Source organism: Dermacentor andersoni, chromosome 8 (genome assembly GCF_023375885.2).
Source record: "Dermacentor andersoni chromosome 8, qqDerAnde1_hic_scaffold, whole genome shotgun sequence".
NCBI lineage: Eukaryota > Metazoa > Arthropoda > Arachnida > Ixodida > Ixodidae > Dermacentor > Dermacentor andersoni.
Window position 1 is genome coordinate 125,019,990 of NC_092821.1, and position 23,507 is coordinate 125,043,496.

Genomic DNA, 23,507 nt, shown 5'->3' on the forward strand with positions numbered 1-23,507 from the left:
CCAGCAACCACCATTGCGATGATTCAGGCGGTCGTCCGACAGGAATTTGAGAACATGGGTCTGAACTCCGTGTGTTCCACATCTCAACCCAGCGTTCCCCAGTTCTCTAGCGGCCCTCCTCGTCCTCGGCAGTCTTTTTCCGCCACATCTCGCCGCAACCCGTCCGATTGGCGTACCCCTGATGACAGGCCGATCTGCTTCCACTGCTGTCGCATCGGCCACGTCGCTCGTCACTGCCGCAACCGATGGCCACCACCACCTCCTCGGACATACGCCGCCGCTTATTCCCGCACCTTTGGACCTTCCGTTCCCTATACCGCCCGCAATGAATCCACTGCCGCTGATGCTCCTGCTCCGAACCTTCCCTGCAGCCGCTCGCCCTCTCCTCAACGTCATCAGTCTCGTTCGCCCCAACCCCGTCGCTTCTCTTCGCCGTCTATCGCCTCCCGGATCCAGCCGGAAAACTAGGCACTGCAGCTTCTGGAGGTGAAGCTGCGTTGTCGACCCTGCCCTCATATCCTCTGCTCACGTTACCCACGAACCAAAACCTTCTTGACGTTGACGATGACGCCTATCCTGTCACGGCACTCATCGACATAGGAGCACATCTTTCTATTATGAGTGCTGCCTTCCGACGACGACTGAACAAGCTCCTCACCCCAGCGTCGACACCCGTCGGCCGCATTGCGGATGGCGGTACTGTGCCTATCATCGGCATGTGTACGGCACGTGTCAGCATCGCCGGCCGCCACACTCCTGTCCTCTTCACCGTAATTGCTCATTGCCCCCATGACCTCATTCTCGGCCTCAATTTTCTCTCCGCAGATTCTGCTCTTATTGACTGCTCTTCCAGTACCCTTCGCCTTGAGTTGCCGTTGCTCGCAGAACCTTCTGACGCACCCCACTGCCGCTTACGTCCCACCGGCTTTCTTCGCCTGCAGCCAAAGTCAATAGCCTACATTGAACTATTGTCTTTCCCACCAGTTCCTGATGGCGAGTACCTCGTCACTCCTCTGCCCGACATTGCAATAAGGTATGACGTTACAGTGCCTCACAGTAAACTCAATATTACTGGGAACCGCACTAGCACGACTGTCTGTAACTTTGGATTGGCAAAACAAGTTCTACCGCAAGGTATTTGCCTTTGCCACCGTTGATTGTCATGGCGACCAATACGTGGCAGCGTTATCGACCGATGGTTCTCGCGAGCTTAGCATGCCCCTCGCGCCAGCCTCGGGTGCCGATCCCAACATAAAGAAAATGGTTGCGACGGACCTGTCCTCTGCGCAGGCTGAAGAGCTTGGCCAAGTATTATCGTCCTACCGAGATATTTTCGACTTCGACGATCGCCCTTTAGGCCAGACGCTCGTGGTCAAGCATCGGATTCTTACTGGCGATGCTACGCCTATTCACCGACGACCGTATCGAGTTTCTGCGTCGGAACGCCGAGTAATTCAAAACGAAGTCAACAAAATGCTAGATAAAAACATCATTGAGCCTTTTTCGAGTCCCTGGGCGTCACCTGTGGTGTTGGTTAAGAAGAAGGACGGCACGTGGCGCTTCTGTGTAGACTACCGTCATCTGAACAAATTACTAAGAAGGACGTCTACCCGCTCCCACGTATAGACGACGCCTTTGACTGCCTGCACGGTTCCAGCTATTTCTCGCCTATTGATCTTCATTCGGGATACTGGCAGATCGCTGTTGACGATATGGACAGAGAAAAAACCGCGTTCATCACACCTGATGGCCTATACCATGAGCTCGCCTCGCGCGGAGACGCGCTCATGTCACTGCTCTCGCGTTCGTCGTCGTCTTCTTCTTCTACAGCTGGCTCCGATGCCGCTGTGGTAGGGCAGTCGCCTGTCCCAAGAGCGGGCAACACGCGGCAGCCTTCCCTGAAACGCTGCCTTCTGCAGCTGACGGCAGGCGGCGACACAAGTTTATGCTTGCGCCGTCGCAGCAGCAACTCGCAACCCCATAAAAACAGGCAAATTCGCACTTTTTCTTAAAAACCAGGGATTTAACTGTGTCAAGTGTTATACTAAACGAAGTCAACGCCGAAATGCGATCGTTCTGCAAAATTTGAGCAAGAACAGTGTAGCGGTGAGCGCAAAAACTTTTTTCGAACACGCGCAGCGAAATATTCAGGATCCCGTATTTCCGTAACTCGCAGCCAGGAAGCATGCCGGCCTCTCTACAGACTGGCTGCTCTGTGTTCTCCTTTGTAATTTCTTTGACTAATTGACAATCGTCAAGAAGCGCAGTTACACGCCATGCTTCCAATGCACAAATAACGACTTTCAATGTCGGCTATTTCTTGCGCTCAAACATCCGTTCCATTTTATGGCTTCTAGGGGTAGAGAAATGAGCAACGTCCATAGTAGGCCAGCAAAATACATGTGTGGCTGATCGAAAGCATCAAATGTGAAATCAAATATTGTCGTATTCAATTCAGTTGGTTTCATTTGTAAACCCGGATATTTTCCGAATAATCTTCGACTACTTCACATCGTCAATTGTCTATTATTAAACAGGAAGTTGAATTAACGATGTGATAAATTTCGTTCCGGCAATAGTGGGCATAACCTAGTAGAGCTGGCTGCGCCACTCAGGGACATGAATTTTTTTTCGGCCAAACTGCAATGTCAGTGATTTTTCGCCAAACCGCAGTGAGTATTGTTTGAAACTAATGTAGATGCAGCACTGTGCGCTCCCTTCTGTATAAGTCAGAATAAACTTCATTGCAACAATATTTATATAATAGTGGCACCACCTACTTCAGCAGCTATTTCTAAATAGGGAATACGTATTTTTCGTTCTGATGCCGCCGCCTTCGACGCTGATTTTCAGTTTCGCCTCGAAGGCATAGCAGATACTAAGAGGCTCACAATGACTGAATTTTAAAACATCACTCTGATAATACATATGGACATATTTTCGCAAGAATTCTGAGTTTGCGAATTGATTATGTATTCCTTATGCTATATTTATGCTTTTTTATTTAAAAATTACCTCATTAAGTGCGATGTAATAATAAAAACGTACTAATATGTCGTCAATACTACAATCACATGCAGCATTGTTTTATTATAATCGAAGACTATTATTAAAAAAATATTTACAAAAATACTGAACGCGATTCTGTTACATTTTGGCACCATTCAATTCGCATCGACTGTTCCAAAAAGTACTCTTTCTAAATCCAAGGGAAAGGAAGCGCAGCCGAGGGAAGCAGAAAATTAGGTGAGATGGTGAAACTAGGAATTCTGCAGGCGCAAGTTGGAATGACCTAGCCCAAGACAGGGGTAAATGGAGATCGCAAAAAGAGGCCTTCCCCCCTGTGGACATAAATATAGGCTTACGATGATGGTGACTTCGGATGCGCTTGGTCTCGGGACACGAAGCAGTCCCTTAACAAGATGCATATCATCGATGCCCGCCTATAGTCTGAGATTATCAGTGCACCCCTAATGTTTCGGCGCTACATGTAGTCCTCACAGTGTATCTGCGTCATGGAATTTATCTTTTGGTCAATAAGCAACACCAAACGTGAACTGCCGGCTTTCTGTAATCAATCTACAAGCTGGCCAGTTGAGTCAAATTTAGGAGACGAATCATTGCTTGATTGTCAGTCAAAAGCTTGAACGGACGTCCTCCGCAAGTATGCTAAATAAAGTACTCTCAAGCCAGAAAAGCGTTGGTGAAGTCGCTAAGAAAGATGTTGGCTTTAATTAATAACCATAAACGAAAGTTTGTCCGATGGCTGGATTAAAACAGAGGACCCCAAGCACAACAGCTCGTTTTTACTCTGTCAGCTTATCTTTGTTCCAGTTTTGTTTGTACATGTTGCTATCCCATTCATTGCTTCGCCCTCATGGGGAAACTGACTTTTTTTGTTATACGATGTTCGCACTGTCTTTTTGATTGACGATTGCTCATCGGTACCAACAATCATAAATTTAAATATGTGGCTTAATGGCTAGACAACCAGGCAGTTGTGCTTGTGGGCCGATGCTTAATCCCACGGTCGGTCACGTGAAACCTTTTTGCAGAAGAGACCCAAAATTATGCAACACAGGAAGTTACCTTTCTGCCTACCGCATACGCAATGAGCCAAAATATGCTTCGTCTTACATTATCATTATTCAACACGCATAGGGCGGTGGACGTTCACGATCATACGTTTTATGGTAGTCAAAATAGCGAGTAGGTATGCACATTAACGGTACATTTTAGAGCAACGATGTACAAAGAGAGGAAAGACCAAAGCGGTGGATCAGAGCTTGCTCTGTTACTTCCTACTTTCTTCCTCATATGTCTCTTTCGTCGTCGTGCTAATAAGCATCCCTTTGTCTTCAACAACTCGCGGACCAAAAAAAAAAAGTTTAATGCACATGATTTAGTTCACAGGTCACTATTTAGAAATTACCGTATTTGCACGATTCTACCGCGCCGACGATTGCAACGCGCAGTGATATATTACCACCAAAATATATAAAAAATAACTTAGTGCTGATTCTACCGCGCCCATCAACTATAACAAAACCTAAGTCGACGCGTACTGTGTCGAAACAAGGCTACGGAAGGCTCACAGACGCACACACAGCTTAATCTTAGCCGCTAGTCGTTGTCGTAGTCCGACGACACTTCTATTTCGCTGTCTACGGACCACAGAAAGTCATGCTCAGTTCCATCTAATGCTCTGGAATGGCCGCACCTACAGCAAACTGAAAGATGGCGACCGGTAACCAAGGCATTACAAAAAAAAAAAAAAAAGAACCATCCGTTCGATGACAGTGTGGCTAGCTACCTTGCATTGAGCTTGAGTGGAATTAGTTACGATTGTAGCGCGCATGCAAATTTCAACGCACCTTTTATTCAAAAAATGTGCGCGTTAGAATCATGCAAATACGGTATCACCCCCTATCGTGTAAATCTACTACAGGCTAAAGCAATCCATAAAAAAAAAGCAAGACAGTGCAATAACACGTACATACATTCTGGAAAGTGACCTGCCGCTTCATTTTCATTGAAAGGCTGCATATTCAGTGATTGTTCAATCGATGTGACGTCTTGCACGGCTGCTTTCTCGTGGCAGAGCAATCAGTTACTGCTTTTCATGTCTTATCCCTATTATGCGGAGAAGTTTCTACGGAACTGTGTAAATGTTCCCTCTCCGGAGCGCCTGCTCCGAGTACTATGTGCAGATGGTACAAAATGAAAAGCGAGAACGTGTGGTTTATGAGCGATGCTCTTCTTGCAAACACAGACAGGCCTACAGCGATGCACAATTATTCATGAAAATTTAAAACCGAAAGACCTGCGTGGGATCACCGATAGGTTTGCCTGATTATTTATAGACTGCGTTCGTTTCACCTTTAATTGCTTTTGCTGTCAGCACTTCTAGAACGAACAAATACATTTGCCCTGCACTAAGTTAAGTGATCACGCCTCCACTAAAATTCTACCATGTTTCAATGTAATCATGCGTCTCGTTGCACTTCTTTTCTTTTCTTTTTTTTTTCATAACTGGCTGCGAGAAGCCAGAGTAAATTATTGCGCTACACGTGTGGCCTGACCTCAGGTACTGCTTCCGACTTGAAACTGTTGAATAGGCTGAATTTCTGCAGCCGCTGAATGCACGAATGAAAAAGAAATGAGTTACGGAAATTTTTACATTTGGAAAAGTAACACGTGTAAAAAAATACGGCAGAAAATGGTTCAAGCAAAAAAGAAGAAAAACCGTTAAGAACACTTTTATTTACATCCAGGCGTGACATGAAGGTAGGAAAAGAAAGCTATGTAAACAGCCTACCTAGTTCTCACAACCTAAAAAAAATGACTCGGCATCCCGGCCCTGTGAAAGTGGATGTCCAGCGAAGCCGTAACAAAGTGCCACTACAAGTGCTGAGGGGGGTACTCTTTATAAACACGGAAACATTATGTGGCCCATGAATCGAAAAAATTGCCGTCGTTGAACGCGATTAAACGAAGCTTGCCGAGCGATAGCTCAGTGTTGCTTGCTTTGAGAAAACACAAAGGGAAGTTCCTTGCTATTTGAAGCTGCAGCTGGTTGTCTTAGGACAAGAACATACCGGAGCAAACATTCGCATCAAGATGAGGCATGTGTATGCTGCAGCAAAATACGGAGACCACTCAGCACACCCCAGTGGAATGCGAAGGGATTTACCTAGTGAGAACAGTAGGTAACGGACACCTTGCCGAGGCACTGGGGTTTAAAGTGTACGGAAGCCTCAACCGATCAGCAGTCGAGATAAGCAAGAGACGTTTAGAATATTGAAGAAAAACAAAGCAGGGAAGAGATTGATACGACCGGATCTCTGACAGTCATAGCTAGCCGTACAAGGTAGATTTTGAAGGGAAAAAACAAGATTAAGGAGATCTATACAAAAATGCTAGATAAAGAACATATATAGCATACCTGATTAACTAAATCCGTCTACGTAACTATTTGTCCCCTATAGCCATCCGTCTTTCCACCAAGCCGAGGCGCGGCCCGTGTCTCTCTCACCCCTACTAAGCCTATAGCTACTGCGCGCGTCTCCTGACCTTGCGGACCGCTGCTGCTTCCTCGGTATCTCGTCGCGCATGCAGGACGTCGGTGGCATGCGGCGTTGGCACCGCAGGCTGCGGCTGCTGCTTGCTGGCCCGAGCATCACGTACTGCAATTGTACATCACTCGAAACATATGGGTAACAACGCAAACAGACGACCACAAGAAGGGAGACACGTACACACAAGCGCTGACTAACAACTGCTTTTATTGGCAAGGATAGCCCGCCTTATATATGCCAGAGTGAAACAAGGGAAATGAAGGGGAGAAACATGTCAAGGGTGATAGAAAGGGCCAAGGGTGCCAACAATGCAAGCGCAATACAGCCAGACAAGCGCAACAAAACGCAAACAATTATTTTTCTTTTTCTTTGCAATCTGAACCCCCGATAGCCGCATCCAGAAGATCAAATTCAGCTTTAAAGAGAGCAAGGGAAGGGGTGCTAAAGGCACTTGCTACCAAATTTTCTAATGTGATAGGCTTCTAATGTGGTACACGCGGTCTTGTCACTGCTCTTTCCTAGAATCGTCGTCTCTTTCAACCGGGCCGCACAATCCGTACACTTTCTAACGTGCGCAACTAAATGTACGTATTTATTATTTATTCTTTTAGTTTTTGAGTGCGTTAAACGTTCATTGACACAGCGAGTAGTTTCGCCGACGTAAAGCATCCCACATGAAATAAGAATGCAATACATCACTCCAGTGGAACATTTTACTAACGGCGGTCGATGGTTTTTCTGGCATCCACGTTTTCTGGCGTTGCAGATACGTGGGCACAGCTTTCCCAGCTTATTTGGGGCAGAGAAACAAATTGGCACGCCGTGCCTACTTGCCATCTTCTTAAGGTTGTGGGAAAGTTTCTGGGTGTAAGGGACCACCTCAGGCTTAGGTGCCTTCCATTGATCCTCAGCCGTTGTACTTCCCGAGACACGCTTGAATTTTTGAAGTGGGGTTTCTGAGATAGCAGTCAAGACCGAGACGGGGAACCCTGCAGCCAAAAGACGGCTCACCTGATTATTAGAACTGGGCTTATTCTGATGTGTACACATTTTTTTGGAGCGCCAATTCCATACACAACACAGCTATTCCTCTCTTAATTGTCTTGGAGTGCGCAGAGTCAAAGGGCAGCAACTCCTTCTTAGCCCGAGCGTAGTAGCCCCAGCAAACGTGTCCATCACAGAACGTGATTTTTAGGTCTAAAAACTATAAAACTGAAAGGTCCGGGAGTTCATGGGTGAAACGCAACTCACGCCCTATGTTTGCTAAAAATAGATAAAACTTCGCCTATTGTAGAGGGGTAGGTGAAGGCGGGCTGCTTATTTAAAAGCACTAAAATATCGTCAACATACCTAAACATTTTTAAAACCGGCCCCCCATTAAACACCTGTTCCAGTGTATTGTCCACCTTGGCCAGAAAAATGTCACAAGGAATAGGGGCTACGCAAGACCCTATGCAAATGCCATCGCGCTGCAAAAACGGCTGCTCGTCAAATGCAATAAAAGTACAGTTCAAATAAAACTGCAATAAAGATTGAAAATTATCAGCGGACAAACCGACGGTGTTCTGGAAGGATACGTCACCGTTTTCTTCAGTGCACACTTTGGCACACACTAGCAGTTGATTCTGCGGAACAGAATGAAACAGGTGCTGCACGTCTACCGAAACACCGAAACCCAACATGATCATTTCCCTCTAAAAAATGTGCTGCTGCGGCAGCTTTCTTTACAAGAAATGGGTCGTTCACAGCAAGCGTATTAAGCTTCTTCAGCAAATACTGGCTGACATACTTCGGCCGTGATCCTTCCTCACTAGCAATAGTTCGAAACGGAACTTCGGGCTTATATGTCTTGGCTGGGAAAAACACCCGCAGAATCCGCAGAGTGCAAAAACGCTCATTTACTGTGCATTGGGTGAACGTTAAAAAGCCGCAAGTGGTCAAAATTAATACGCAGCCCCACCTTATCGCGTGCTCATAATCACATTGTGAACGTGGCCCACCAATCTCCAGAATATAATTTTAATTTTTAATCCCTATTTGCTATCTCAAAGTGACGTTACCAACTAAATACCAGTGTTTTTCGCAGAATAGATTAGCGCCAGGTTGCTTGTAAGATTATTAACAATATCAACGCAAATTACTTTAAACATGCGTTATGTAGCCCTCAAAGACAAAACTACGCGACACTCTCGCATTGGATGCTATACGAAAAGAAAAAAAAAAAAAGAAACGCCAAACGAAATCTTTTTTTTTTCTACTGTTAACATTTTACTGCCAAAAAATAACGTCTGTGCAGCCACTTTGTGCAGTTCCTGAAAAAGGAAAAATGTGAGAACAATCCCCCGCACAAGCCTACTTATACGTCATACTCTGCAGAATAGTTGCAGGCAGGTATACGCTTGTTTCTAAACCATTTACACAATACTCGTTTCTGCCACACAGGGGCCTCTAGTGCAATATATATATCCAGCGCTTCGGCATTTCAGGTCCTCCACCGTGAACGCTGCCTCGTGTACTGGAGAGAACAATGAGGATCCTTTTTCTAGTATTCCTTCCAGCGATTTCTCTGGGAGTGGCCTTGGCTGGTGAGTTATAACAAATAGCATATGTGTTCAGAAATTTCTTTTACCAAAGGGATACCAGTAGCAACGTATACGCACACGCACGTTACTTAACACTGTGCAGCTTCATCTGCAGCATGATTCTTTGCTTCATTTGCACTGCGCACCATGTGCACTTTCTTTAGTGCAGCCACACTGTGGCGCCTCTTCCGTATCAATATTAAGCTATTCGCCGATAGTACATATACTGAAGACCTTAAGTTCTGGTTTGCTGTAGCTTATTTTAATACTTGCTGCAGCCGGTACTATGACTGTATTTGTAGTCAGAATATTGCGATTTGTTTGTAACGGCACTCGTGGAGCTTTCATCTCGACGCAGAGCGCGATCTCCTATAATGCATGCGGCATTTTGCAGAATTCCTCCCCACGCCTCAATAACGAAGTGGTTCTAAACTCTAGTGCAAAAGTTGAAATCTAGAAGAACTTCGCGATGGCTACAACGGAGCGCGGCTTATATGGCTGCGATATTTTAGCCCACATACGTCATCCACCATTGCGGTGATGAGCTCGATGGCTTCATTCTCCAAAAGTCTGCGGAGATTGGTGACTCGTATAGGAGTCGTATTCGCGGCGGCAGGGCATACACGAATTTCTGCAAGTGAAAACAGATGGTGCCACCAGTGAGTGTCTCTGAGGGCATCAGACGGGCTGCAGTGTTGTCCATGTATTTGTAAAGACAAGATGTGGTTCTCGCCTGCGAAACATAATTAGAAATGTAGCCTATAAGCATGCAGTCCACAGTACAGGCAGTGGGACGAAAAGAGTTTAAAATCTTAGACATGCAGAGTGTGAGCAAGGGTTGAAGAAAATGGAAACTAAGACAAGATTGAAAAACTAAAACAGGATAGAAAAAAAGAGCCCAATAGAAGGAAATATTCTACGATAACTCGAGGGGCCGTGGGCTATTTTTTGAGGCTATATGACAAGATATCTGAGAACGTGATGTAATAAAGGAGGTTAATCCGAGAAGACGATCTGTGCGTTGCAAGCCAATATACTTCGGCATGAAATTACATATCTTGCTTCACTGTCTGAGTGTACATACAAAATATAGATCAAAAGGAAACTGTCAACCAAGTGTCGACGCTAAAGGAGACAAAATAGACGTACATTGTTGTTAAAATGATTCGATGATTAAATGTTGATTACATGTGTCTATCTTGTCTAATTCCTGTTTATGATTCACTTGTATCTTAATTATATCGTATTTAACGCGCAATTACAATTACGCCCATTGGGTCCGCGTGCCCGTCCTGCGACGTAGGAGGCGCTCGTTGTATTGCGCATTTGGGCGATACAGGCCTCGTGAGCTTTGGCCGTATTCCTGGCCTCCTTGGCGCGTACTTAACTAACGTCGGTTCTCTCGCTGGCCGTTCGAACGTGCGCAGCCTCTGTGCGCTCGCGTTTCCTCTCTTGAGTGCCCATAGGTGTCTTTCGATGTAGCGGCATTTTGCCGTTACCAATCCTTCAGGGGCAATGAACCTTTCCAGAAATGTTCGTGCACCGTCAGCGGCGGCCTCAAGGCAGTATAGGAAGTCGGAGGGGAAACCAGCCTGTTCGCCTTGCTTGCAGCGTGGGGGCACCGTGCGGTCTGGCGCTTCCTTCTCCCACAATGCCTAGCGTCTAACCACCAGTGGAGGAAGCGGCGCTGCGATTTCTGCAGCGCCAAAGATGATGGACAGGTGCAAGGCATTGTGGGAGAAGGTAGCATTGGCCTAGGGCACGTGTGATAAGCACGGAGCATTTCCCTTGCCTGGCGTTGTGGCCTTTCGCGCCGACGCATAGGGGCAGAATATTAACACAATATTTGGTCGCAAAGAATTTTGCTTTTGGAAACACCTTGGTGCACACCAAAAGCTGGGCTGATTCGGGCAAGAATGCATTTTCCATAAAGAAACTCACAATCATAAAAGCAACGCAACCAACAACTTGCTTTTGCCATCTGTTGTATATTTGCGAACTTCGCCGTTCACGTTCGAGTGCATCTTTATTGTAATTACTATCCTCGATTCTGTATGTTCAGTGATAGGGTAATATTCAATCTAATAATGAACGAAACCTCATTTTCAGGTAGCGTACTGCAAGAAGCTTCACCAGATATAGCCGTTGTGACGATTACACTTTGTTGGGAAAATAGCCCGAGAAGCGCGGGCCTGACTGACTAAAGTGCTTTCCAGCCTGGAGACCAGAAAGTGTTAAATGTTGTCGCAAAGAAGCCTCAACGCAATTACAGTGATCCATGCCTGTGAATGTTACGCAGTATAATTAGTAAACTAGGAGCGAAGCTTTATTTGTTTATTCTTTCAGCGGGCTATAAGCCAATATTCCACAAGTATTAAAATGAGGGCGTCTGAATAGACGAGTGTTGCTTTATGTCCAGTTTTCTGTCTTTGCAGCGCCGTTTATACGGGGTATAAAAGTAACACTGCAAATAAGGGAACGAGCGAGAAGGCGATGCCTCCGGGAACCCACCATAGAATGCATGCTCATATACCCCATGATCGATATGAAATGGAACGAACCATGCGCTCAGGAGGTCATTATGACCAAACGCAAGTTTCCTGCGCAAAAGTATTTGGCAAGGCTAAATATTCATCAGGAAAGCTAACTGTTACATATTAACACGTCGTTTTCAAATCCACACATCGCGAGTAATTGTTGCTTGAAAACAAGATATTCGTTCCCTAGCATATTACTCACGATTATACTGTCTGTGTGGTGATGCACCGTCACATCTGGAACCTCGGAAGTCACATAAGGAGCAAGTAATAAAAGGAATGTACACTATAAGACGTCATATATAGAAATAAACTACCAAATCTATAATCATACAAGTCATATAACCAGCATGAAATACACGCACATAAAAAAACGCAGTGTATAAGGAAATAAATATGACGATATGTAATACAAATAAAGCGTTGACCATATTTTATTTAATATGGACCTTCATGTACTGATACGCGGCATAATTTAAGGTCTTACATCTTTATATATGGTATATATAAAACATATATGGGTCAGATATGGACCAAATTTGAAACGTTTGCACAGGGAACTCCACTGCTGTCTTTCTAAACGTATGAATCAGCATTTTCACATTGTTGAGCTGCTGACGTCGATTCTTGAAATATTTTATTACATATTCTAGTGGCACCCTTTTCTACTCTTGTGCCTAATACACAGCTGCTGCTTTGTATTTCTGACGCCTAAAACATACGCTTATTAGTCCTCTCTTCGTATAGTTTAACAATTTTCTTTCCTGCTAGGTTCGCAAAAACTGCTGTGCGCTGTAAATACGTAAATTATTTATTAAATCATATTTAGAAAGTAACTCTCGCTACTATAGGCAAGATGGCTACTTCGTTACGAATAGTTATAACTGCTTACTGGTCACTTGTGCTTTTTATAAAGCATGCAGTCACGAGCCTTTCTTTACTTTTTGTTTTCAAAGTTACCGGTGACGCCGGACCCGGACACCCTATCTCGTCCACTGGTAACCGGAATCATCCTCCCTGCCCACTGCACGAACACTGGGTTGACGGCGGGAACAGCTGCACAGAGAAGATGTGCACCGAGAGCATTAGCAACAATGGACTCCTCTGCACCCGGGATAAGACATCCGGTTGTTACTGTGATGATGGATATCTGCGACTAAGGGACGGTTCCCCATGTGTCCTTCCGAACGAGTGCCACCAGAAGTGAAAGTTGCGCTGAAAGCTGCACTTCAGGTGCCGCGTAAAATAAAGCAAGCGTGATCTCACGGTACATGACTTAGGGTTTCTTATTTGAAAAAAAAAAAAATTGAGCTCAGGCAACGTTCTTTCACACCCTCAATTTTAGAGTTTGATCGACACATACGGGTCCTGATAACTGCTATTTAGGCCACATATCGCGGTTCCACATCTTTTACATATCATCATCATCATCATCATCATCAGCCTAGCTACGCCCATTGCAGGGCAAAGGCCTCTCCCATACTTCTCCAACTACCCCGGTCATGTGCTAATTGTGGCCATGTTGTCCCTGCAAACGTCTTAATGTCATCCGCCCACCTAACTTTCTGCCGCCCCCTACTACGCTTCCCTTCCCTTGGAATCCAGTCCGTAACCCTTAATGACCATCGTTTATCTTCCCTCTTCATTACATGTCCGGCCCATGCCCATTTCTTTTTCTTGATTTCAACTAAGATGTCATTTACCCGCGTTTGTTCCCTCACCCAATCTGCTCATTTCTTATCCCTTAACGTTACACCTATCATTCTTCTTTCCATAGCTCGTTGCGTCGTCCTCAATTTCAGCAGAACCCTTTTCGTAAGCCTCCAGGTTTCTGCCCCGTAGGTGAGCACTGGTAAGACACAGCTGTTATACACTTTCCTCTTGAGGGATAGTGGCAACCTGCTGTTAATGATTTCAGAATGCCTGCCAGACGCACCCCAGCCCATTCTTATTCTTCTGGTTATTTCAGTCTCATGATCCGGATCCGTGGTCACTACCTGCCCTAAGTAGATGTATTGCCTTACCACTTCCAGTGCCTCGCTACCTATCGTAAACTGCTGTTCTCTTCCGAGACTGTTAAACATTACTTTAGTTTTCTGTAGATTAATTTTCAGACCCACCCTTCTGCTTTGCCTCTCCAGGTCAGTGAGCATGCATTGCAATTGGTCTCCTGAGTTACTATGCAAGGCAATATCATCAGCAAATCGCAAGTTGCTAAGGTATTCTCCATCAACTTTTATCCCCAATTCTTCCCACTCCAGGTCTCTGAATACCTCCTGTAAACACGCTGTGAATAGCATTGGAGATATCGTATCTCCCTGTCTGACGCCTTTCTTTATTGGGATTTTGTTGCTTTCTTTGTGGAGGATTACGGTGGCTGTGGAACCGCTATATATAGCTTCCAGTGTCTTTACATATGGCTCATCTACACCCTGATTCCGTAGTGCCTTCATGACTGCTGAGGTTTCGACTGAATCAAATGCTTTTTCATAATCAATGAAGGCTATATATAAGGGTTGGTTATATTCCGCACATTTCTCTATCACCTGATTGATAGTGTGAATATGGTCTATTGTTGAGTAGCCTTTACGGAATCCTGCCTAGTCCTTTGGTTGACAGAAGTCTAAGGTATTCCTAATTCTATTTGCGGTTACCCTAGTAAATACTTTGTAGGCAACGGACAGTAAGCTGATCGGTCTATAATTTTTCAAGTCTTTGGCGTCCCCTTTCTTATGGATTAGGATTATGTTAGCGTTCTTCCAAGATTCCGGTACGTTCGAGGTCATGAGGCATTGTGTAAATAGGGCGGCCAATCTTTCTAGGGCAGTGTTCCCACCATCCTTCAACAAATCTGCTGTTACCTGATCCTCCCCAGCTGCCTTCCCCCTTTGCATAGCTCCCAAGGCGTTCTTTACCTCTTCCGGTGTTACTTGTGGGATTTCAAGTTCCTCTAGACTATTCTCTCTCACCTTATCGTCGTGGGTGTTACTGGTACTGTATAAATCTCTATAAAACTCTTCAGCCACTTGAACTATCTCATCCATATTAGTAACGATATTGCCGGCTTTGTCTCTTAACGCACACATCTGATTCCTGCCTATTCCTAGCTTCTTCTTTACTGCTTTTAGGCTTCCTCCGTTCCTGAGAGCCTGTTCAATTCTATCCATATTATAGTTCCTTATGTCCGCTGTCTTAGGCTTGTTGATTAACTTCGAAAGTTCTGCCAGTTCTATTCTAGCTGTAGGGTTAGAGGCTTTCATACATTGGCGTTTCTTGATCAGATCTTTCGTCTCCTGCGATAGCTTACTGGTTTCCTGTTTAACGGCGTTACCACCGACTTCTATTGCGCACTCCTTAATGATGCCCATAAGATTGTCGTTCATTGCTTCAACACTATGGTCCTCTTCCTGGGTTAAAGCCGAATACCTGTTCTGTAGCTTGATCCGGAATTCCTCTAGTTTCCCTCTTACCGCTAACTCATTGATTGGTTTCTTATGTACCAGTTTCTTCCGTTCCCTCCTCAAGTCAAGGCTAATTCGAGTTCTTACCATCCTATGGTCACTGCAGCGTACCTTGCCGAGCTTGTCTACATCTTGTATGATGCCAGGGTTCGCGCAGAGTATGAAGTCGATTTCATTTCTAGTCTCACCATTCGGGCTCCTCCGCGTCCACTTTCGGCTAACCCGTTTGCAGAAAAAGGTATTCATTATCCGCATATTATTCTGTTCTGCAAACTCTACTAATAACTCTCCTCTGCTATTCCTAGAGCCTATGCCATATTCCCCCACTGACTTGTCTCCGGCCTGCTTCTTGCCTACCCTGGCATTGAAATCGCCCATCAGTATACTGTATTTTGTTTTGACTTTACCCATCGCCGATTCCACGTCTTCATAGAAGCTTTCGACTTCCTGGTCATCATGACTAGATGTAGGGGCGTAGACCTGTACAACCTTCATTTTGTACCTCTTATTAAGTTTCACAACAAGACATGCCACCCTCTCGTTAATGCTATAGAATTCCTGTATGTTACCAGCTATGTTATTATTAATCAGGAATCCGACTCCTAGTTCTCGTCTCTCTGCTAAGCCCCGGTAGCACAGGATGTGCCCGCTTTTTAGCACTGTATATGCTTCTTTTGGCCTCCTAACTTCACTGAGCCCTATTTTATCCCATTTACTGCCCTCTAATTCCTCCAATAGCACTGCTAGACTCGCCTCACTAGATAACGTTCTAGCGTTAAACGTTGCCAGGTTCATATTCCGATGGCGGCCTGTCCGGAGCCAGGGATTCTTAGCACCCTCTGCAGCGTCGCAGGTCTGACCGCCGCCGTGGTCAGTTGCTTCGCAGCTGCTGGGGACTGAGGGCCGGGGTTTGATTGTTGTGTTCATATAGGAGGTTATGGCCAAGTACTGCACCAGGGTGGCCAATCCTGCTCTGGTGAGAGAGTGCGTTACCGGTTCTGGTCACCGGGATCAGGCCGCACTCCAGGCCTGTTTGTGCAATTTTCTCAACACACGGTTGTTTTTTTTTTCTGGTATTTTCCGGTGGAGAATTGTGCGGCCCGGGATTTGAATCACGGTCCTCTTGCACGGGAGGCGGATACTCTACCGTCCCCGCAGAAGTTAAATTAAAAATTAAATTATGGGATTTTACGTGACAAAACCACTTTCTGATTATGAGGCACGCCGTAGTGGAGGACTCCGGAAATTTCGACCACCTGGGCTTCTTCAACGTGCACCTATATCTAAGTACACGGGTGTTTTCGCATTTCGCCCCCATCGAAATGCGGCCGCCGTGGCCGGGATCCGATCCCGCGACCTCGTGCTCAGCAGTCTAACACCATAGCCACTGAGTAACCACGGCCGGTCCCGCAGGAGTTGTACGCCTCATTTACCATACAGTGGTGCCCTATTTGATCAGTCAAGGTGGACCAATCTGAGCTCGGTTATACCGCACGGATGGCACTCGGCAACAGAACCTGTTATTTATGACCTGCACATGTGTGGCCATACATAATTGAAGATATATATCTTTCTTTTTTTTTAGGAGGGTTCCCGTACAGTGATAAAATAAAGGAAAAGACATTAAACAGAAAGAAAAAGGGAAAAAAAGGAACATAACAGGTGATTTGAACTCGTGACCCTTGGATGTTGCCCGGAAAGATAGCTCAGTCGGTTGGTTCGTCAGGCCCCAGGCTATTTTCAAGCGCCACAGCTCCTGCTCCGAGCCTCACACTTACGTGGAAAGGGACTGATGTTGTCCGCGATAGTCGGTGGCCATGATACGCACACGACAAACTGCCTTAAAATATTTAGACTTGAGGGAAAGCTTCTTTAACAAACGATAGTACAGCAATCAGCACTCGTATATAATTATAACCCTAATAATAATTGTAAATATTCATCTCATCTATGGGATCTAATGCGCGCGCTGTCATACATATACATATAGGGCGCCTTTTTTCGGCTTCTATAAATATATATCCTCTTGCCATATGGTGTGGCATTTGTTCCTTTCGCTTTTATTTTTGAACAAATAATTCCTTTCACAGTGACTATCTGTCACGTATACGTCAAAGTTCGCCGTTATTTTAATGGAGGACATGCTGGCCTAATTGGTGCCATTTTGTACTAGTATTGTTAAGTGTTTTATTGAGAAAGAGAGGTGCATCTGTGAACTGTTCTCTACGAATATGTTGCACCGGCTCCGAACAAAAATTCTTGGTTTCTCCGTACAAAAAATCGGCCGACAATTACGCTTCTTGATAATGCGATCTTTGAGCGCCGCTGCTGCCTTATTTCAACAACAGGCAACCGCATACGGGAAACCCAGTGCCGAACGGAGGCGGTTCTGCGTTTTGAATTGGGCGGCACACACGGCGATCCGCCGCTGGTAGGATGAGGAAACGGGTGGAGAACAGGGGCACTGAGTAGCAGTGGCGTAGCCGGAAACTTCGTTCGGGGGGGGGGGGGGGGGGGGGGCTCATGTTGCAGCTCGACCTCCTCCTTACGTACTTTGTGGAGGGATCAAATACATAAATACTAACTGCATTGCCATTGCCAAAAATGCTGCAAACGAATTCTGCAACGCTACGCACTGTCAAACAAGCAAAATATGTATTTTTTCATAAAAGAATATACTCGTATGTCCCAAAAATTGTGCCCAAGTTAACTGATATCAATGCTTCCATATTTTGTCTATTATATAAGTAAAGAAAATATCGCACGAACTTTAGAACTATATCAGTTCGAAACCAGGAAAGCAGTACATGCCGCAGATAATATGAAAAATGGAAAGGCCATGAGATAAACAAGTTGCGGACAAATATGTTAACGAAACTTTGTCACTCAAGAACCTTGCTTACATTCTTGTATATATGCAACGGCCAGCGAAAAATCCCAATGACGCTGTCATTTGTTCGAATGTATCAAGCATGGAGCAGCTGTCATCGGTCGTGTATTGTGAGTAATTGCACTGAAATTCTAGTCGCGACAGAGAGCACGCATGAAAAGCAGGAGTTGCGCAAAACATACGAGGGCGGGTGAAACGAAACCGAGCCACTGCGAGTATATGACAAACGGGGTACATTATTTAAAAGTAGTCTCCATGAGCATTTAGACATTTGTCCCATTGACTAACGAGACGTGTGATTCCTCCCTCATCAAACTCCTTGAGTTTCTGCTACAAGAAGTCTGTAACTGACTCTTTCACGTCATCGTCCGTAACGAATCTGGTTCCCTTGAGCTGGTTCCTCAGTTGCCCCAAAATATGGAAGTCGCAAGGCGACAGCTCTGAGCTGTATAGCGGATGTTGCAGCGTTTCCCAATTGAACTTTGCCAGTTTTGTATTAACCACATCAGCGACGTGGGGACATGCATTGTCGTGGAACAAAATGACACCATTCTTCAATTTTCCACGTCGTTTGTCCTTGATTGTGACACGCAGCCGATCCGGCGTTTCATAATATCGGAAACAATTGATAGCTTCTCAAGATTTAGGAAATTCTATCAGTAATGGCCCCTGACGATCGAAAAAAAAGTCAACAACACCTTTACGGCGGAAATGACGGCCTTTGCTTTCTTTGGGCATGGTGGATTCGAATGTTTCCACTGTAACCTTTGCCGTCGTGTTTCAGGCTCGTAGTAGTGGCACCATGATTCGTCCCCGGCCACATTTGCAGAAACGAAGTTGTCACCCTCGTTGTGATACCAGATCAGATGAGTCAAGGCAGCGTCGAAGTTCTCCGTCTTCTGGCGGTGGTTCAAAATCTTGGGAATCCATTGCGCACACAAGAGCCGATAACCGACACGTTCATGAACTATGGCGTGAACCCAACCGTAAGTGATGTTCACACGCTCTGCCAGTTAATCGATGCCTATCCATCTTTCTTGTCTAATCAGCTCATCGACCTTTGCGATTGTGTTGGGGGTGATTGCACGGTGGCTTTGGCCCGGTCTTGGATCGTCTTTGCAACTTTCACGTCCTTCTTTGAACCGCTTGCTCCAACACTTCACAGTGGCCAATGAAATACAATGTTCAACGTACACGTCAGCCATATGGCGACTAATTTCCTTTTGGGAAACACCTTCAGCTGTCAAAAATCTCACGGCACCACGCTGTTAAACTTCTGGAGCGTTCATTATATCACGCAACCATATTCAACCCAGTGTATTAGACCATTAAAAAACATTTATCCTCACACCTGCGTGTCACTTCTGTAAATGAGAGATGCATCTGTGCTACGCGCATGCCTCGCACATGATGAACCGAACAATTATTGCGCGGGGTGGGTAGGCTGACTTTCATTTGACTCGCACTCGTACAGTAGAAATGCGAAGACACAATGGAATATATAAATAGGAAGACAGAGCTTGATAAAGGGCAAAAATGTGTCACTGGAAACAAAGTTCACTGCACGTATACACACAACCTCGCAACAAGATATCTAAATATACGTATAAATCTCCAATAAGTCTACGTATATAAGAAAAAGTCACTGCATATAATGCGTCAAACAAAGCAAATAAACAGGTTGCGCTATCACAGATTCACAGATCACAGAATCCTGTAGATCCCGCCCCCATTCCATCTACTCCCCACGATGTATCGCACGCGGCGGAATGCGGTGCGCCTTCCTCCCCGCTTTTCTCCCTTGCGCACACAAGACTCAGCCACCATCGACGCGTACCGGCATTGTGGATTGGGGTCGAGCTTGCTTACGCTCGGACGCTGGCTGCCGGCGCGGTAAAATAGGTGAAGCAGCGGGCACTGACGCCCTGTTTGGCGACTGCTGTGTCGGACAGACTGTCTCGCACCTGTGGCGCTCATGCTAAGTCAGTCGTGGCGGATCATAGCTTTGCCGCGCCTTACAGCAATGTACCTTGTAAATAACATCATACGTTTCTGTGGGAGCAGTAGCGAAAGTAGTAGAGTCCGGGCCGCATATATTGAAAATCTAGAAGGCATAGCGCCTTAGCAACCGTGGTTGAACGCAAGTAGCTGAAAGGCCGCCGGTGACGATTAAGTCAGCACCAGCGTCGCAGGCGCGAGAAAGTCAGTCCGACGTACCTTCAGAGGCAAAGTTCTGACTGGTGTTGCAGAAGTCGCGGGGCGCGGTAGTGCTGAACTTAGCGTCACAAGTTGGCGGCTGGATGTAATTATATTTATTCAATCGTGTGTTTTACTAATTGCAACAACTTGTCATTAGTTCGCATTATTGCGGCGGCTCCAGGACACCAGAGCGGCAACGGGGACACCTAAGCTAGAACACGGACCGCCCTGCTTCCAGCTTTGATACCCCCCCCCCCCCCCCCCCGCGACCACTTGGGTGCCCTGGAAATCCTGCGCCGCTTGCTTTATATAACCTCAGGTGCTCTCCTGAGGCCTCTGTATGGCGTTTGGCCGTTACATGTGCCCTCCTGGAGCAGTGCTTGTAAAAAATCTAGTCTATCGTCGCGACGAAAAAAGCGACCCACGACTTATACAACAACCGTCAAAACCATGACTTTTCAGACACAGCGATCACCAAATGGGGCGTCCCTGCCCACTGCCTCACCGCGCGGGCAGCCAGCGGCGGAGCGTAAACAAACTCGACCGCACTCCGCAATGCCGGCATGTCTAGGGGAGAAACACATACAACACACGCTAAGAAACCTCCTCCGTAGTGCCTAGGCAGAGTCATATATTAAAGGAGCAAAAGCCCCCACACTTTATCTCTTACTTGCGCCTGCGCACAAAGGGCTGGCGATTCCTAAAATGAACGTCTCGTCAAATGAAAGACCACAGCGTTTCGTCACATCGGACCTCGCTACGTGCTTTGTGAACTTGTCTGATAATGTGTTGATTTGTCGTGTCTCGTATGTTACGATGTACGACATTAAAAAAGTCAATGCCCCTGTGGCGTCAAATGTTTATAGCATTAAACCCACAAAGTTCCGGAATTGAAAATCTAAAGCACAACTTTGGAAATGCCAATGCACCTTTCACATCACAAGTTTATGATAACTTTACACCCATAAAGTTTCGGAATCGACAACCATGCGCTCCGTAGGTTCCGCGGCCTCCGCGAAATGCCGCGGCGAGCCCGTTCGCAATAAGCCCCTTAAACTTCGTAAAGTAGCGACACTCTCCTCCTCCGCCTTCACTCCTCCTCGTTTTTCCTCTTTTTCACGCTCCCTCCTCGACCGTGGCCAACACCTACCTCCTAGACAAGAAGGTCCGAGTGCTCGGCGAGTGACGTCACGGAGAAGAGGCCGGCGGCGCGCTTGGGGATACGGGTTGAATGAAGGAATCGCGGCTTGGCTCACCTAGCAGCAGTATGCTTCCATTGACTACTCCACACTTTTTTCTTCAGTCGAAACTGCGGAATGAGCAGCAGAACCCTTACAAAGAATTTATTTAGAGGCACAGATACAAAACAGCTTTGTAAAGCTTGTGCAGGTAATGATGCCAGCAGATTTTTATAGCTCACGCTTTGTCGTCGTTGTAATATACGTTTTTTGTGAATTATTATTATTATTATTATACCCCACACATCATACCTATTAATTCAAATAAATTGAACCCATAAAAACGGTTCCTTCTGTATTTTTGTACTTATGGTATTTATGGCGCGGCAATGATGAATGTAACGCACTCGATTAGCTTCAAAATTGCCCATGAACAATTATATTGGGAACACATGTACTTATTCCAATCTAGATTATGCTTAAACGAATAATTTCGCTTTCGACGCACTAATTACCGCAGTCCACTAACTTACAACAACTCAAATAAGTGTAGAAATGGGATATAAAACATTCGTGCAGCTATTTACAAGGAAACAGCTGCCTTATTGCGCAGTATTAGATTTGTCGGACGATCCCACCGCTGTTACCAGTTGTAAGATTTGGGAGGTCAATCCCACCACTGGCATACAGTTGTAGAAGTTGTCGGACGATTCCGACGCTGCCACCATATGTAAGATTTGAAGTCGGGCTTGTAGGACGATCGGAGGAACTTGGGGCGACAGAACTAGGCGAGCAGGATTTATTTACAGTATTTGCATTTGAACATAGGATACATTTACACAGTCTAGCGTCACTCCCAAATGGCACCTGCAAGACGACGCATACAGCAAACGAGCACACAGCTCACGAGTACATTAACGAGCACAGAGCACGACGACGAGCACACTCTAGCCGCCGACAACAGCTCGTTATATCCACTTCGTGTTCCCTAAATCCCTAGGTGAGGCAAAACGTTCGACGGCATTGTAAACAAGCCGCCTCTCTGCGGGACGTTTTACAAACACACACACACACACACACACACAGGTTTCAGTGCCCCCTCCGCGGGCAGACGACCTTTGCAGCGCAGTCGTCATGGTGTCCATTGTCCTGCGTACCCGTAGCCAGGTGGTCACGTCCGAACACAGCCGGCGCCTCTAAATTCCAGAGCTGCCGTAGTCCGCAGTTCTCGAAAGGAAGTTCACGGTTGGTTAGCGCTGTCCTCACTGGTTCTCTGAAGGGCGCCCCCACCGCGGGTGGATCAAAACAAGTGTAGCGGGCTGCAATAACTTGCACGTTCCCACCTAGGCAGGCCATTCCTAACAGCTCCTCCATGGCCCGGAAAATCTCGCTTGACCAGTGCTGGCAACCGCTGGGCAGGAAGAGAATGGCTGGCGAGCAAGACGATGGCTTTGCTCTCTGCAACCCCTGCGCACTTGGAATGCTTTCAACCATCTCACAACAACTGGCACAGAAGAGTCGATCCCGGCAACACAATACCACTCAGCGTACAAACGCCCGGAATCAGCTGTTAACCCACCAGGCTTCCTATCAAAATTTCAATGCAAGCCACTCAACTGGGAGCCCCAAATTTTGCCCCAAAAGTTTGTGCCGCAAGCGAGTGTTCTCGTTCCCCCTGAGTTTAACCAGATCTGACTGTCGTGCTGCACAAGAGCAAAGGTTTACGCAGAACTAAACCGAAGGCTCTCAAATACTAATAACCAAGCATATCTTAAGCAGCCTAACTTCACGAACAGCCTGTTCTTACCCTATCGCAGTGGCGTACTTATCTCACATACTGTTGCCACTGAACAGTCTGGCCAACTCCATAGGTACGTAATCACAATCGGGCTAGCTTTGTGGTCCCTTTTCAGAACGCGCACTTGCGTCATACGTAAGAATTTCAACACGCTTACTCACATTTGTTCCTTTAGTCTATACAGGACCCGTACCTTAAACGAGCAACTAAACTTGCGTAACTCACGCACATCGCAGAACCCTTTAAAAAATGCGTCTGCTAATAACTCGTTCTACGCACGCGTA

General features: G+C 46.1%; 1 long non-coding RNA gene across 1 annotated transcript; it reads left to right on the forward strand.

Moving 5' to 3' along the window:
• Positions 1 to 9,073: 9,073 nt before the first annotated feature.
• LOC140213005 (uncharacterized) lies at positions 9,074 to 12,972 on the forward strand. The gene is made up of 2 exons (XR_011889931.1): positions 9,074 to 9,163; positions 12,654 to 12,972. It is a non-coding gene; the product is annotated as an uncharacterized lncRNA (long non-coding RNA).
• The last annotated feature ends 10,535 nt before the right edge of the window (positions 12,973 to 23,507 follow it).